Source organism: Hirundo rustica, chromosome 4 (genome assembly GCF_015227805.2).
Source record: "Hirundo rustica isolate bHirRus1 chromosome 4, bHirRus1.pri.v3, whole genome shotgun sequence".
Classification (NCBI taxonomy): domain Eukaryota; kingdom Metazoa; phylum Chordata; class Aves; order Passeriformes; family Hirundinidae; genus Hirundo; species Hirundo rustica.
In genome coordinates, this window is record NC_053453.1 from 43,154,352 (window position 1) to 43,172,903 (window position 18,552).

At 40.7% G+C, this 18,552-nt stretch overlaps 1 protein-coding gene across 6 annotated transcripts in view; it reads right to left on the reverse strand.

Annotated features, from left to right (window-relative positions):
- The window catches only part of MGAT4C (MGAT4 family member C), a 411,241-nt gene that overhangs the window by 10,600 nt on the left and 382,089 nt on the right, over window positions 1–18,552 (reverse strand). The gene's annotated exons all lie outside the window — the stretch shown is intronic.

Genomic DNA, 18,552 nt, shown 5'->3' on the forward strand with positions numbered 1-18,552 from the left:
AAAGGTGGTCCAGAGACCATGACGTCCCTCAATATTTCTGTTCAAGAAGAAAGAGGATTGTCTAGTCATATCACAATGATGCATATTCATTTTAGTCATTTTACTCTGTAAAACAAGATGAATACTGTTCTTGTCCATCAAATTATAAGCACTAAACTGTGTAGGACTGTATGTGTTTGAACAAGATTTGGCCCTAAATTAAAGATCTCAGTGCCCAAACTCTAAGGGATTATTAGCAAAATAGCAGACTATAAACTTAATATTATGTATTATGTTCTTACTCATATTTTGACTATTTTTCATAGAAATTTATGATTTTTCAATCAAATTTAATATATAGAAGTTATATACAAATGAAGACTTTAAAGCTAGCCTGTATGAAGTAGTAAAAAAACCTACACATGAAATGGTTAAACCCTGCACTTAAAAACCTTCATTTTTGAAAGTGTTAAACATCTACACTGATAAAAATAGGCCATATTAGAAGTTCAATAAATGATTTGTCATGTAATATATAAAATTTTCAGTCCTAATAACAAAAAACCCTACCAAGCACAAAATCAATGTGTATTTGTTTTGCCAAACTGAATAAACATATTTAACAGTATAAAATATGAGTCCATTAGACTCTAGAGAACCAGAAGGTTAATATATCAAATATTAGTAATGCAATTAGTAATTGCAAGGAATCTATAGATTCTAAATGGATTGCAGTAAATGGAGGCTGTTTGTATACAGAATGTTTTTATATTGACTATGTTGAGAATAAAACCAATTTACCGGCTGCATGAAGAAAAAAAAGGACTCAGTAACAATATATATCTCTGTCTGTCTTTATTTAGGGTGTGTTGTAATGCATTGATTTGGTTTATATTTGTGGTGTTCTTTTCTATCTGTCCCTGCCCGATGCTGAGCATCCCCCTCGGGCCTGGTCCGGTTTCCTCCCACTTACCACTGATTGGGCAAGGCCTCTGGGTCTCGCCTATGGGTCCTGTCCCCTGGGGGAAAAAGCCATGGCTGGGGAGGGGCCGGGGACACTTGGGCACTGGCAAGTGATCGGGACCGTTCAGCAAAATGAAGCTGGATATGAGAATAAAGCTGTAAAATCCCAAAGGAAGCCGGGAATAGACTCTCTTCTTTTGCCTTTGGTGGCCATCTAGTCTCGTGGGGAAGGCTACAATCTGGTGCTCAAACATGGGGCTTGAAGCCACAAAAGGTTCCCAAAAACTGCTCAGGAAGCACGTGGCCGAGGAATCTCACTCAGAGACAGACCCGTCAGGCTTGGCGTTCGCTGTGGAATCTCCGAAACACAAGGTTCTACAGGCCAGGGCTGCAGTTTTCTCCTTGGACTCAAAAATCTCATCGGAGTGCTGCAAAGAAGCCCAGGACCAGCAAGCTGCCTAGGGACTACCACATGCTCGTGGAAAGAAGACCCTAGGATCAGAGATTGGAAGCTCCTTTTGCATCAAAGAGGTGTCTCTAGGTAAAAGGAGTGATTGGGAAAGAAAGGAAAGAAATGCTGGAATTTTGGTGAGTATTACTTTCAGTTTTCTAAGGGAAAATCTTTTTTCAGAGGTAGGATTCCTCAGGGAAAAGTGTTTTTTCCTATCGGGGAAGGTTTTGCTTTCAGAGTGAACCTTCAAAGTGCTTTAGAGATAGCACACTTCTTTTGGCAGCCTTGGGGGGGGTGGAACCCCTTTTGGGTTTTTTTTTCTCTCCAGCAAGTTTTTTTCTTTTCAGTTTCTCAGTCACAATAGGGAGGACACAGAAACTCAAAATCTGAGCCAAAAATGGGTGCAAAATTGTCTGTTCCTCAAAAGAGGGTCTATTACAATATTTTAAATGCCTTGGAGGATGGGAAAACCCATGTTTCCAAGAAGCAATTAAAAAATTTCCTTTGGTGGTTATCTGCTCAATTTCCAGAAGTATCTGAGCAAATAAACTCCCCAGAATTTTGGGAAACTGTTGTAAAAGAATTGTCTCAGTCAAGCTCCCCTAATGATAAAGAAAAAGCAAATTTTGCTCTTTGGAGCCTGCAGATTCTATTTGCAATGCAAAAACAAAATGAAAAGAATAAAAAGCCAGTTCCTTGTGGACTTTCCCCAGTTTCCTCAGTTTCTCCCTATCCTGACCCCAAAATCCCTTCCCCAAAATCAGATATTCCTCGAGAAACCCCTAAGCTTTCCCCAAAACTCCCTTCTTCCCCAGTTTGTAAACCCAGAGTTAGGTTTACTTTTGCAGGCAGTTCGAGTGCACAAAAACCCCATCTTAGTGAATCCCAAGCTAGTCTTAGTTCGGAAGGGGGATCACAAGATGGAGGGGATTCCTGTGTTTCCCCAAATGGCTGAAGCCACGTGCTCTCGAGTCAGGAGGAGCTTGTCTCTTTGTTTGTCCCTCCTTCCCACAATCCCCTTCGCAATCCCTTCCTCCCCCCAGACCCCCACTTCCCTTCGACTCCGCCCCCCTACCCTCAAACCTCCACCCTCCAACTCCTACCCATGTGACTCAAGCCTCCAGCCCCTCCCTGCCCCTGGTTCCCATGGTTTCCCTGCCCACAGTCCCGGATCCCACACCCCGAAAAAGCAGGGGGCAGCCAGAGCTGGGAACCTGGAAGCTGGAAATTATCCTGGCTTCTCGGCCACGTGTCACATACTGACAGTCAAAAAGAGGGGGTGCTGTCCACAGTAATTGGGACCCATTCCCACAACAAGTGATTCAGGATTTGTGTAAAGCTCAGGCCAGATTTGGACGTGAAAGTGAATACTTTCACAGCCTTTTAAAAGCAAATTTAGCAGGGAATCCTATTGTTCCCTTTGACTTCCGGCAGCTTTTTTCTGCCCTCCTTTCGTGCACACAGGCTTTTGAACTCCACATAGAAAAAAAGATTAAGAGATTTACTCGCAGAGCTTTGGCAAAATCCTGAAACGGCTGTTGATAATAATAATTTGCCAATTCAGTTAGAACATCTATGTGGTGATGGTGAATGGGTTGCAGCACTAAAACAAGCTCAAGAAATTCCTTTAGCTGTTTTAGAACGCATTAAAGAGACTGCTTTAAAAGCATTCTTTTCAATCCAACCCGATGGGTCCTTTCAACCTTATTGTAAAATTAAGCAGCTGCTATCAGAACCTTTTGTAATGTTTGTTGAGAGACTAACTCAAGCTGTCGAGTTACAGGTTAAGAATGAAGGGGCCCAAGAACATGTCCTGGAGGAGATGGCACTGACCAATGCAAATGAACAGTGTAAGGCAGCCATCCTCAGCTTGCCCATGGACCCGGCTCCAGCCTTAGATGACATGCTGCATGTTTGTACCCAGAAAGTTCCTTTTATGACTGCACACCTTAATCACAGTTCCAGAGATGATTCAGACCACCGCAAAGAGCTGCCGCAGCAGATGCCATGCCACCACCCAAAAGAAGAACAACGTGTCTCCTGTGGGATCAGGCTGGACATTGGGCATCTCAATGCCCTTTAAAGAAGCAATTTCTAGACTTTTGGGACAATGAGGGCAGGAGGTTTCAAGAGCTCAAGGGGAAATTTTCAAAAAACTAAAATGTCAGCACTCACTTGCCCAGCATGCTGACATAAATAGGGCAAATCGGGGTGGGGGGGGAAAAAGCTAAAAAATGCAAATGTTCAATTAAATAATCCTGTTATAATCAGTTCTACATTTCAGCAGAAGTCACCAGATATGACCCTTTCAGATCATGATGTAAGCAGACCCTGTCAAACCACAGAATGTCTCCAAGAGCCTTTTAGGTTGCAACTGACAGAATCCTTGCACCTAAGTGACACAGACTGGCATTTAGGTTCATTGGATCTACATGTGCTAGGCTCCTGGCAACATCTTAACAGTAAGTGTGTCATCCTTGGGGACACTGAGTACACACTGAGCGAGATCAAGATCCCTCCTGATCCTGTCTCATCAAACCCTAAACAATTAGTTCTCTGGCTGCGCTGTGTCCGTCCACCTTTGTTTCTGCCTAAGGGGCAGATAATAGCTTAGGCAATTCCAGCACCTGACCCATTCCCTGGGAAAAACAGCGCAAGGAACAAACACCTTGAGGTTTGCCCCACACAAGTTATTGGGAGGCACAAATTCATAATAGGGTGTGAAGTCTGTCACAGTGGGGTTGTAATAAACCTCAAAGGAATTTTGGATGCAGGTGCGAATGTAACGATTGTACCAGAAAGGATTTGGCCCTCACATTGGGAACTGCAAAATGTGGCTGGGCACGTAGAAGGTGTAGGGGGAATGAAATGGGCAAAACAATGAAAAGGTGTTGTGCAAATTAAGGGGCCAAATGGACAATTAGCTACACTGTGTCCATTTGTTTTAGATTATTCAGAGCCCTTGTGGGGGAGAGACCTGATGGCCCAGTGGGGGGTCATGATTGACATTCCAGATGCCCCCCCCCGGTTTTTCAGGCTGCAGCCACTGAAGAGCGCCCTACCCAGAAACTCAATTGGAAAACTGATTCACCAGTCTGGGTAGAGCAGTGGCCGCTCAGTAAAGAAAAATTGAAGGTGCTTCAGGAGCTAGTGGATGAACAGATAGCTAAAGACCACATTGTGGAAACCACGTCTCTATGGAATTCCCCAGTCTTTATTATCAAAAAGGCAAACAAAGGCAAGTGGCGGCTCCTTCACAATCTCCGTCAAATTAATAATGTCATTGAGGACACGGGTTCTCTCCAACCAGGGATGCCATCCCCAGCGATGCTCCCCCAAAACTGGAATTTGGCAATTATTGATATCAAAGACTGTTTCCTCCAGATCCCTCTGCACCCTGACGATGCCCCATGTTTCGCCTTCTCAGCTCATACCCTCAACCTAGAAGCCCCGAGGAAAAGATACTGCTGGATATTTCTTCCCCAAGGGGTGAAAAACTCACCATCTATTTGTCAGTGGTACCTCTCTTCCCTGCTGTCCCCAGTGCGCGCAGCTGTAGGAGAAGCCATCATCCTGCACTACAGGGATGATGTGCTCGTGTGTGCCCCCAATGATGACTTACTGTCCCACGCACTTGACCTGACAATCAATTCTTTGGTTGCTGCAGGGTTCAAGCTTCAGGAGGAAAAGATTCAAAGGATGCTGCCTTGGAAGTACCTGGGTCTGGAGATTGGTAAGCGGACCATTGTGCTGCAAAAATTGGTTGTCAAAAATAAAATCAAAACCTTAGCGGATGTCCAGCAGTTTTGTGGGTCCTTAAATTGGGTAAGACCTTGGTTAGGTCTGACCACTGAGGACCTAGACCCCCTGTTTAATCTTTTAAAAGGGGGAGAGGAGCTAAGTTCTCCTAGGACCCTCACCCAAGAGGCAAGAGCAGCCCTAGAAAAGGTACAGGACTGTATGGCCACCAGACAAGCCAACAGGTGCAAATCAGACTTGCCATTTAAATTCACCATTTTAGGCAAATTGCCACACTTACATGGGATGATTTTTGAGTGGGAAAGAGTGGAAAAATCAAAAAAGGACCAAAACTGTAGGGATCCCCTCTTAATCATAGAGTGGGTTTTCCTCAGTCACCACCAGTCCAAAAGAATGACCAGGCCACAGGAATTGGTAGCAGAATTGGTCTGGAAAGCCAGGACCAGGCCACAGGAATTGGTAGCAGAATTGGTCTGGAAAGCCAGGACCCGGATCAGGGAGTTGGCAGGATGTGATTTTGAGTGTATTCACATCCCAATTGAGATAACCTCGGGCCAAATCACAAAAGCAATGTTGGAGCACCTGATTCATGAAAATGAAGCTTTGCAGTTTGCTCTGGATAGCTACACAGGTCAAATTTCAATTCATCGGCCTGCTCACAAATTATTTAGTGAACAAATTCAGTTCAAATTATCATTAAAAAGTGTTCAGAGCAGGAGGCCTTTAAAGGCTTTAACCGTTTTTACAGATGCATCTGGAGCATCTGATAAATCAGTAATAATGTGGAAAAATCCTCAAACTCAGCAGTGGGAAAAAGATATTGTCGAGGTGGAAGGATCATCTCAGGTAGCTGAGTTGGCTGCAGTTGTAAGAACTTTTGAAAAGTTTCCTGAACCATTCAATTTGGTCACAGATTTGGCCTATCTGGCAGGTGTAGTATCCAGAGCTGATCAAGCTGTACCGAGTGAGGTCTCCAACACTGCACTTTTCAACTTGCTCTCAAAACTAGTAAATCTGATCTCCCACCGAGAGCAACAATTTTATGTGATGCACGTCAGATCACACACCAATTTACCAGGATTCATAGCCGAGGGCAACAGAAAAGCTGATGCTCTTGCTGTGCCTGTGGAGATGGCCACACTCCCAAACATCTTTGGACAAGCCAAAATCAGCCATCAGCTCTTTCACCAGAATGCACCAGGCCTAGTCCGCCAGTTCCACCTAACTCGGGAACAGGCTCGGGCAATTGTGTCAGTGTGCCCCTCGTGCCAGCAACACGCACTCCCAGCCCTGAGTGCAGGAGCAAACCCCAGGGGATTGAACAGCTGTGAGGTATGGCAGACAGACATGACCCACATCATGTCCTTTGGTAGGCAAAGGTATGTCCATGTATCTGTAGACACCTTTTCTGGAGCTATGCCTCTGCCCACACGGGAGAAATCTAGTGATGCCATGAAACACCTAATACAGGCTTTCTCCTTCCTGGGCATCCCCAAATCCATAAAAACTGATAATGGACCCACGTACACATCCAAGGAGTTCAGAAGCTTCCTGCAGCAATGGGGAGTAGAGCACAAAACCGGCATCCCCTACTCCCCGACAGGTCAGGCCATTGTGGAAAGGACCCACCAAAATCTCAAAAGGGTCCTCAACCAACAGCATCAGTCTCTAAAATTAGAAACACCCCAAATCCAGTTGTCCAAGGCCCTGTTCACACTGAACTTTTTAAATTGCACATTTGAAAATCTTAACCCACCAATTGTGCGCCATTTCAGGGAGAACTGCCAACTGCAGCTGAAAGCAAAGCCACCGGTAATGGTAAAGGATCCAGCAACCAAGGAGGGTCCTCATGATCTGATCACCTGGGGTCGTGGGTATGCCTGTGTGCCCACTCCCTCAGGTCCCAAGTGGGTGCCAGCCAAGTGGGTGAAACCTTTCATCCCAAAAACTGCAAGAACACCTGCAGAGGCTCCACAAGTGGCCAGTGCTGCCTGGAGGAGGAGAAAGTGCCAAACCTTCTCCTTCTAATTATCTTGTACTAAAGGTTATTATTCTTTTGCAACTTTAAAAGTACTCAAGGTCCAAACTCTGAGCCTCTCCCATGAACCGAGCCCTCCTCCTTCTTAATTTAATAAGGAAAAGGGGAAATGTTGTAATGCATTGATTGGGTTTATATTTGTGGTATTCTTTTCTATCTGTCCCTGCCCGATGCTGAGCATCCCCCTCGGGCCTGGTCCGGTTTCCTCCCACTTACCACTGATTGGGCAAGGCCTCTGGGTCTCGCCTATGGGCCCTGTCCCCTGGGGAAAAAAGCCATGGCTGGGGAGGGGCCGGGGACACTTGGGCACTGGCAAGCAATCAGGACAGTTCAGCAAAATTAAGCTGGACATGAGAATAAAGCCGTAAAGTCCCCAAGGAAGCCGGGAATAGACTCTCTTCTTTTGCCTTTGGTGGCCGTCTAGTCTCGTGGGGAAGGCTACAAGGGTGGGCTGAATTAAAGAAACCTAATTATTCTGAAGCTTAAAAACTTATATTTTTAAGTTACATCAAGGATTTCCTTTTTCTTAATATCTAAGGTCATTGAAAATAACCCTCGGGAAGGAGGTGTTAAGGACATGAATCTCTAAACACCAGGCCGACCTATACCCCTGCAACTCCCCATGAAGGCACAGTGGTTGCTGGTTTTCTGTGGATTCCAGCAGACTGTTGTGGAAATGAAAGGTTGTCTCTGTTTTAGAAAAGACTACATTACACATACCATTTGGGTTTAATTTTTATTTAATTCTTTTGTTTTCATCCCCTTCTCCCCTTCCCCATCCCTTCTTCTTCTCACAGTATAATTACAGATTTTCAAATCACTAAAGTCTTTTTAAAACCAATCAGAGGACCACTGGACAGATTAAATACTGACACTTGTCATATTAGAGGCATTAACTATCCTGACTATTGAAAATGCGGTTAGTCTGGGTTGGAGTGCTTGTAGTCACTGCCAGCATACTACATTTTTCTTGGGTTAAACAAAACAAAACAAAGCAAAACAAAAAACAAAACAAAACACCTAAAAAAAACCCCATACCCAAACAAAACCCCCAAACTTGGAAATAAATAAATGTGGGCTTTTTTCAGTTGCAGGATGAATGTATGTGACATATTTGCTGTCTGGACTGTGGTGTTACACAGGTCCCCCATCTTTGCCCTGAGCTACCTGTTTGAAGTCCCCGAGGGTGAGGAAGGGGCTTCGAACTATATTTCCTGGTCATACTGTATTAGATCGACCCTATGTTGGATTAAGAATAAATATAGAGGGAATTGCATAGGTGAGGCTAGAGGAACATAGGACTGTCATGACTAAAACTGATGAACAGGGAGAGGAGGTCACAGTATAGTCACCACTCAGAGAACACATGCAATGCTTGTGCTGCTTTCACACAAAGCCATTACATCACTGTTTAGTACTTGGAAACATCTGAAAGCAAAACATCGTTCCAATGGAGTTTTTTTTGTTCATCGGATCACTTGGTAGGTCCATGCCCAGGAAAGACACGGAAGGGAGGGACTCCCCGGTAAATCCCGCCAGAGAGGAGGCTCTGACACCGCTGCTGACACCAGGTGGCAGCGCAGGCTCGCCCATGCCAGCCCCAACCTGCTGCTCACCGCTGTCCCTCAGCCTGTTCCTCGCTGCTGTCCCTCTCCTCCTCACCGCCGTCCCTCACGGCTGTCCCTCAGCCTGTTCCTTACCGCAGTCCCTCAGCCTGTTCCTCACCGCTGTCCCTCAACCTGTTCCTCACCGCTGTCCCTCTGCTCCTCACCGCTGTCCTTCAGCCTGCTTCTCACTACTGTCCCACTGCTCCTCACTGCTTTGCCTGTTCCTCACAGCTGTCCCTCAGTCTGCTCCTCCCTGCTGTCCCCCAGCCATAGCCTGTCTAATGGTGCTTGACATCCTTACACTGTAAGCCTTTATCTAAGAATGCACCCAGGGTCATACATATGTATGTGCAGAATTCCTTACATCTTCCGAGAGTTGTGGGTTGGTGGGTTTTTTGGGTTTTGTTGTTGTTGTTGTTGGTTTTGGTTTTTTTTGTTTTTGTTTTTGTTTTTTTAAAGTCTCAGGACTTCCTGCAGTGTGACCTCTGATGTTCTTTAAGACCATTTGAGCAGAATATTCACCATTATTAAAAATCTTTGATTTTGATATTGAACAAAAAGCTTCATTAAATTCAATTCTGAAGGCACAGCTTTGCTTGAAGATTTTATTCCTTCATTATTCATGCACAATTAACTAGCTATCAGAATGGTATAAATTCAATTTCTTTCATAAATCTGGCATTAAGCAGTTAAACAAAATAATTAATAAACATGCATAAATTATAAATACTTTCCTTCTAAATGAGATGTATTGCTTTCCTCAGTCTCTCGAGAGGGAATTTGTAAGACTTGTAAGACATAAGATGTAGATCTCTATGTACATGTATGTGTTGTTACCAGACATACATGTGCAGTTTTACATGGTAATGTGACATTCCTTTGACTTTCTGAAACAATACACAGTGGTGAGCCAAAAAATGCAATGACATACCTTTACAGTGTGTAGATTCTGGTCTTTATAGGATCTACAAAGTTGTGAAATCTGTGTAAAAGGTCAAGAACTGATTTTCACACAACACTGTGAGGTTTTCTCTTGCAGAATTTGCAATACCCAGAAGAAATTTAACATTTTTTTAAAAAGTAAATCCAAAATGACCATCCAGAAAGAGATTGTTTTAAATGAGTCAAGTCCTTGAAACCAAAAATTGAAATGAAAATATTTTAATTGATGTATATTAAAATTTTAAAACAAAATTCATTCTGGATTTCAATATGGCTATTCCCAAGAGGAAAAATTATAAAAAGCAAGATTTTTTATTTTCCTTATTTTCCTTTTTCAGAGGAAAAGACTTTTTGCCATCTGTAGAATAATTTTTCTAGGCCACATTCATGCACACTCACTCTGGTAAACCATTTCATATTTGATCCATTTTAATTCATCATCACATTCTGAGAATACTAGGGAATTGTGTTTTGTCCTGCTTTTAGAGATATTGCGTACTTTCCTTATATAATCCTACCCTTAAGGACGCCAACATGGGTTAAGGATTTTGCCTTATCTAAACAGTAGAATTAATTTGCTGTATCTACAGATGTACAGGGGTGGAGCAACAAGGTTGTCTTCATATTATATTCTGGTGTGCTTGAGTGCTGTACCCCAGCACTAAAAAAAATTGTTTATTTACAGAAGCACTGATGGTTGTGAGAAATGGCAACTGAATTATTTTAATATTTTAATATTTTCAAATGAGGCATGTAGCTTTACCTATCACTGTAGAGTCCATATTCCAGGAGGTAGAGCCGATCCACTGCCACATTTATTATATGAGATAACATGAAAAAAATATGACTGGATTATTAAAACCCATGTGAACATTATTGCAATTCCTGATTTGACTGAGACACTCAGAAGCAGGAACTTTATTCCTCAGGTTTTGGGATTGTATTCTACCACTCTGTTACTGAACTGCTTTATTTGCAGTTCTTAATCCTTGTCCTATGTGTTTTTCAGTTTTTCTTTATGGAAGGCTGCACACAATACCTCAAAGATTGCATTCAGTTATCTTCATAAAGTCAAAAAGGAAACACTTAAAAAAAAAAAAAAAGGAAAAAACAAACAACAACAACAACAAAAACACAAAAAACAAACCCCAAAACAAACCAGATTTTTTTACATGGTTATTATTATATTTTTGCATGTACCATGATTTTATTATACAAGTTAAAAAAAAAAAAATCTAAATTGTGATGGAGAATTGAGCTACAGAGAGTAGTGTATTAGAGAATTTTAATGGATAGGCCATTCCATGGGGCTCAGATAGACTCCCAGACAGATTCACTTTCTTCCATACTGAAAACCTGAATGCACGTATAAAATGTTATAAAATGTGTAAGGCTAGCAGGCAGGATGTTCGCTGCCACTAGCAGCAGGGGAATAAAAACTAGTTTGAATGAAAGGAAAGTTTAACTCAGAATGAGGGTAACAAATACAGAGGAGCTCAGGCTTTAAACTAGCCATAAGTAGATTGTGTGGCTACATATGTTTAAAAAAATGGTTTAATGATTATTATATTTCCTGAAATCTGGGTTCTAGATACAGGAGGTTAAAAAATGAAAATACATTAGTATGCAGATTACTCGAAATTGACATTGATAAAAGATGGGCAGAAGAAGTAGGTTTTAGAAAAGAATTTGAAAGGCATAATTATCCGTGATTCACAGAGAGTGAGAGATTATTTCAAACACTGATGTAGTATACAGATATATACAGACTCCAACAGTTTTGGAAAAGGGATGAGTGTTTGCGAGGAAACAGATGATTTAGCTGAGGCAAGTTACTGAACAATACAGAAAAGCAAAGAACTTAAATTCAAAGCAGGTGTTGGTGGATGAAGTGTCTTTCCTGTCCAACAGCTTTAGAGTGATATAAAAATGGAGTCACAAAACTCTGGCTGTAACACTCTGAGCAAAATGTAATGCATTTCTTCTGGCATGGAGGAGTCAAGTCTAATCAAGGGGAAGCGATGACTAAGAAGTGTGAAGTTGCAATGACTTAGATTGGAAAACCACTATCTAATCCATCGTTGTATGGATGGCTGTATATCACTGGATATATTTTATCAAGTAAAATATGTGTTTTAGAAAAATGATAGAGACAGTGAGTTAATGGCATGTGGAAAAAGCCTGGAAGATAGGAAAATATAACAAAGAAACCTGAAATAACCCTGAATTTCTGCTCCACAGAGACAAAGCGGAGAGTAAAATAAAACAGCATGGACATGAATAGGGAAGAAACAGGTTAACTGTGATAGCCAGGGAGAGTGAGATTTAAAGCTTTTAGATATGCAGGAGTGGGGTATAAGTCTGCATCAGAAATACAGGGAGAAACCCTGTCCATTGAAAACAGCACTGGGCATCATTCAGAGAAGAGAATTTTTAGAAAGATGAGGATAGACATTAAGTTTTGTATATATATATACCCAGTAGATTTTATCCATTGACTCATCAGTTAATGAAAGGAACACATGCACACAAGTATTGATAGATTAAACAGAAGATAAAACTTTAATGAATTGCTGTTCACACAGTAAATTTATACAGTGTGAGAGTACTGGGATTATGAAAATCTACAGGCTATCAGATTAACTAAATTCCCTGAGTCTATTAGGGACCAGCAAGAATAAACTAGAGGGACATCCTGGTGCAAAGATACCTCCAATCTCAGTCCATTCACCCAAAGCACAAATTAATTAGCTATATGAGCTTGTGCATCAGCAACACTTCTTCCATGTGTTAACTTATGCCCCATTGTCCCACAGCCTTTATAGTTTAGAGCTAAGAGCTTGTCAAGTGCCATGGACAACCTTGTTTTGCTAGAATTGCACTGAGACAAAGACAAACATAGTTTTAGAATTAAAAAAATTAACAGAAGTGTTTGACCAAAGCAGACTAATCTTGATGAAAAGAGTTTAATCTGATTCTGATGAAATCATCATGGTTTTCTTGTCAGCACACTGTAACCTCACTTAATGGTGAGGTTAGTGGCTATTTTAAAGAACTGCAAAATCACAGACAGGTTGAGGCTGAAAGGGACCTTTAGGAGTCATCTGTTCCACTCTCCATGTCTGTGTAGCACTGCCTGGAATGAGGTGCCCTCGGCTGTCCAGACAGCTTTTGAATATATACAAGGAGTGAGATCCATGCATTCTCTGGGCAGCACGTGCAGTGCTCAGACACCCCCATCACAGTAAATGATGTTCAGAGGGAACCTCCTGTGTTTCAGTTTGTGCCCATTAACTCTGTCCTGTCACTGGGCACTGATGGCTGTTTTCTTTGCATTATCTATTCAGGTATTCACATACAGTGTAAGAGTCCCTCTGAGCCTCATCTTCTCCAGACTTAACCTCCCCAGCTGTCTCAATATTTTCCTATAGCAAAGATGTTTCAGTCCCTTAAACATCCTTAGGACCCTTCCTTGGACTCTGGCCTGTACATATCTCTCCCTTACTGGGGAATCTGAAACTGGGTACAACACTCTAGGAGTGGCCTCACCAGTGCCAAGTACTGCACAACACTTGACCTGCTGGCAGTGCTTTGTGTAAGGGGCCCAGGATACCATTTTCCTTTGTGTGAGTCAGCACAGTCAGGATGCAGGAACAAACATAAAAATATCAACAAAATGCGCAGAGTACATTTATTTTTGTTACTTCACCAGCTGAGGATCCTCAAAACAGCACCCAGGCTCACAAGAAGAGCTGTAGGCACTGTAGAGCTTGGTCCATCCTAGAAGGTCACTCAGCCTGTTGGTTTTGCCTGTGTATCAGGGATTTGTACAGAAATAGTTTACCACTGTGTTTCATCTTTCTTGCAGCAGAGAATAAATCTCCAGAATGTTTGATAGGGTATCTCTAAGCCTATCATAGGCCTATATTATCTGAACACAGATGTTCTGCTTGTCAAACACACAAGGCTAAACAGCAATTAATATGTTATATGTATTTTTTAACACCCCAGCTGTAAGTCACTTGAGTGTGTGTTTACAGTACTCCTTGCCAATCTTCTTTATTTCCCCATAGTCTTTGCTGCAAGGGCATATTACTGGCTCTTCTTCAAATTCACGTCTACTGTGGCTGCCAGGTCCTTTTCTGCTAAGCTTCTTTCCATCTCAGTGGTCCCAGGATATACTGGTGTAAGGGGTTGTTATTCGTGCATGATTTTGAATGTCTCCTTCTTGACAACCAAGGTTTCTGTCAGCCCAGTTTTCCAGCCTGTCAAGGTCCCTTTCGATTGTAGCACAGCTCTGTGGCATATCAGCCATTCCTCCCAGTTTTGTGTTGTCTACATTCATTTAGTTATCTGTAAACCTGATGTGCAGCAAAACCTCTCAACTAAAACAAAGAGCCTCCATGCATTTGCATATATGTGTCTAATTTCAACCTATCATTTGATGTAACCTTAACCCTAAAGGAGGCTCTAGGCACTGAGTTGCTACAATAATTCCCCATCCTCTTCTTGCTTCACAGTGTTTGTGGCTTGTCAGAAGGCAGCATGACCAGAGACGCACAACCCTGAGGGATTTTTTCTGATTAGGAATGAGTGACACTTTTTGTGATAAGTATTTGTTACAGTGTGTTAATTTGGTTTATATTGTGTTCCATTTTTATATTGGGGTTTGTAATGTTTTCCTATTGTATCCCCGTGGAAACTGTATCACGTGGTTTGTCCCTGCTCAGCCTTGCCCATTCTCCCACACTGGAATGTAACCCAACTCTGTTCCACTCCCACCTTATCCCTGATTGGGTAGTGGCTTGTCCCTGCCTCTAGGCCCGTCCCCCCTGGGAAAAAGCCCTGGAACAGCCATGGGCTCGGGCTCTTTGGCATCAGAACGGGGACAGGGAAGGAGCTAAAGGAGCTCTGGACCAAATAAAGCTACAATTTCCACAGCCCCCCACCCTCCCCCGGACAAAGAGCAGGCTCTTCCCTTTTGCCATCGATGGTCGTCTGGGTCTCTCAAAAGAACCCCCAAAGATATTCACTTCTTAGGAGATACTCTTGCTGTTGGATATAATGGACCTCTGTCAAGTACTGAAATATATTTTTACCTGCCACCCTTACATATTATTTCAAAGAGCTTACATAATGGTATGAATTTGGAAGACACAGCCAAGATCAAAAAGTAAATATTTTTTAAATTGGGTGACTTCCAAATTTTTTTTTTTTTTTAATTAGTAGCATGGTTGGGTCCTTTAACATCTACTTAGACTAGGTTTAAATTTTTCAGAAGAGGAAAAAAAAAAAAAAAAAAAAAAAATTAGTAAGCTTGTTAATTTTAAGGGGCAAGTCTTAAACTCATGAGATTCTACCATATAATTGGATATTTGCACAAAGCCATGTATCTGTGAGGGCCATGGTACCCTTTGGAAATAATTTAAAATAGATTAGAAAAACAAATGACATAAAATTTGTTTTCACTGGCCATCTACTAATTTGTTTCTAAGATAAAGGTTTCATTAAGACTTTCCAATGAGAACCCAGGCACCAGCTTCCTGATCAATAAAATAACTTGTTTGGTAGAGAAGGCTTAGAAAAGTATGGATGGTTGAGTGTGACCAACAATTTGCATATTATTAAAAAAACCCAAACCAAAACAGAACCACAACAAACTACATTAAATTTTAATGAATAACCAAATATAAGATGGAACAAATTCTTCATAAAATGCTGTATTTGTTTTTCTTTTCTTTTAATGTTTCTTTCTCATCTATTGTCACATCCAAAACATAATTTTTTGATAATTTCTTTTCAACAGAAGCAATGCAGTGTGTGGACAAAATACATCCAAAATTTGTCATCTTCTGCTTTGATTCTGAAGTCAGACTAACTAGCAGAAACCCAGGTTATATCTCCAAAACTGTTCATGAGTTCAAAACCCAGTAGTCTTGATCACATTAGTTTGCTTTTAAACAAGAAAGAACTAAAAATATTCTTGCTGTTGAGTGGACTGTGTTATTTATGGAATAGTTTGGCCTTGATCAATTACATTAATTGATGTTGATTTTGTAAGGAAGGAAGATGATTTTAGAGGTACCCAAAATCTGCAATGTTATCTTGTAGTCTAATGCATTTGATGCATTAGATACAATTAGATATTGTATCTAATGCAATTTGATGATGCAAGCAAAGCAGGATCTGTAGCCAAAGGGGTAAATAGCTCTGGTGCCAGTATCAGCACTGCTTTTGCCTTCTGAGTTAATATTAGTTTAGATACCTCATGAATAAATCCTTCATAGAAAAGAGGCAGACCAGGTGCACTAGCAGCTTCCAGTCGTGATGATGAATTCAACTTTAATCATCAGATTTCCCACAGACTTGAATAAAGTGGCTCTAGGCAGAGTAAAAAGAGACCTTGAATTAAAAGCTTCATGCCAATCTAACAGACATTTCAGATCCATGAAGGTGAGTAGCCTGGGATCTCTGCAAGCACACCGACTTATCTAAAGTTGCTTTCAGTGAGCATGGCCATGCAACTCTTTGGCTCTGTGACCTGTCAAGTAAAACTGGTTTCATTTCAGAAGGGAAGATCTGTCCAAATCCTGTGCCTGTGGAAATCTCTGCTATTCAGTGAGCAGCTGAAGCCTGATTTCATTGAACTGATGCACATTATTCAAAGGGATAATGAAGAAGGAGGAGGTGTTACTGCCTCTGTCTTGTAGCAGATTAATTTCCCATTTTTCTAGGAGATGTTTAATTAATTTTACTTCTAGCTTCAATTTATGTTTTAGTAGCATTATGTTTGGTGGTACCTGTTAGGTTGTGACAAGGATAATTTTGTAACCTAAGCAAAGAACTTTTCCTCTTGCCCTTCTTGGGGAAAAAAAAAAAAAAAAACAAAAAAAAAAAAAAAAAAAAAAAAAAAAAAAAAAAAAAAAAAAAACAAAAAAAAAACAAAACAAAAAAAAAAAAACACCACCACACCAAAGCAAAACTGAAGAAAAGACATCTCCAAAGTAGCTGGATGATATAGTCAACATCCTTACCACGTGTCAAGCCTGATGATCAATAAAGGCTTAAATGACTTTTCCCCCCCATTCTATATTTCAGTTATTATAAATAAACTCTAGCCATGGCAATAAAATACTATTATGTTATTGAGATTTCTAATACCAAAAATATTTTTGAATTCCTTATTTTTCCAAATAAATTGTTAAATATTTAATGCTTATTAGCAGAGGGTGAAAAAATCATTAATAAATATATTTGATGGGTTTTTCTTGAGTGTTTTAAGGTAACTTCCAATCCACTTTTTGTCTGAAGAAGGTATTAAATATTGTTTCACATAAGTGACTGAAGACTCATGTGTCTTAAATCATATCAATATATAAAAATATGGTTAATAAACAAGCCAGTTATTTCAATTAAATTTGATACATGGACAGGAAGGAATTTATCACTACATGGTCAAAAATAAGCTCACTAAATCTAAGTGTGCACTTTCAATACCTGGGTTTTTTCTCATTTTTACAATGCAGCAGCTACAGTGTGGTTTGGAAAGAAAAGAGAATTTTAGAGTTTGGGGAAAAGAAAGTGCTATAAAAGAGTTTCTCACTAAAAAAATTACATTTCTTTGCAAGTAAAGTTCAAACAAGACCCACTGATAAGTTAAACTTTTAGTTCAGTCTATGTACTAGGAGCAAAGTATAGCATTTTTACTGAGAAGAAAAGCAACCAGAATATCCACAATATCTTAAATAAAGTAAAAATTAAAAGAACAGAAATAAAATCTCCATGACAAGTTAAAAAGTCCTTTTTATTCTATATTTTACATCACTTCCTAGCTTTGCCCCCTGTAGGTAAACTAGTTCTTTCATTTTTAAATAGCTCCTGAAATGCAGAAATAAGTTTAATGTGTCTTATGTAATGATATGTTCCACTTTGCCTAAACTGGTTCCTTTAGGACACCAACCTTGCAGTATCCTTCTGAATCACCTTTTGTAGAGGCTTCTCACCACCAGTGATATTACAGAGAGCTCAGGGAAAACAAAAGTCCAACTCAACATTGGCAAGAAACACTGTTGTAAACACCCATAAAATCTCAGTGCCCTAAGTTTTTCTAATTAATTACTACGTAAATAGACTTAGTGAGCCACAAGAACAAGAGACATGCCATCTTTTCAAATAAAGCTTTCAGGACCAACTGCAACAGAAGACATAATAACTTTTTGACAGATGCATAAAATTCATGAGGTGATACTTTCAGGCCACTGCTCCGCTATTGATTGCTGAGTGATATGTCTATTGCATGTATGCCCCATTGTCTGAGAATTCATTGGAGTTGTGCTTCATTGTCTTCTTAAAATTATGTCTGCTTGGCCAAAGCCAGATACCTGAGCTAGTCACACTTAGTCTTCATTTTTAGCCAATGAAGAAAAGTATTTCTAAACTGTGATTCATCGCACTAAAAGACTATTCTAAAATACATCAGATGAACTGTGCCCCCAAAATGCCAATTTCTCTTCACTGGCTACAAAAACAGCCTGATACATTGTACTCAATTATAGATACACAAAAGGAGGAATTCCTTTCACGTTCCCTCAGTAACTTATTTATTTAAAACAAAAAAGTTAAATAAAAAATATTTTTACTTCCTTTTTAAGGACAGCACATTATCAATAAGCCAGTGTCTCTATCTCCAAAACATGGAACTACAGCACAAACCTACACCTATCCTCAGAAATGTTTTAATTCTACAATAACACAAGGGTCATATCCTCTCTCATCCCCATCTATGGCACTGTAGCTGGCATATCTCGTCTGCA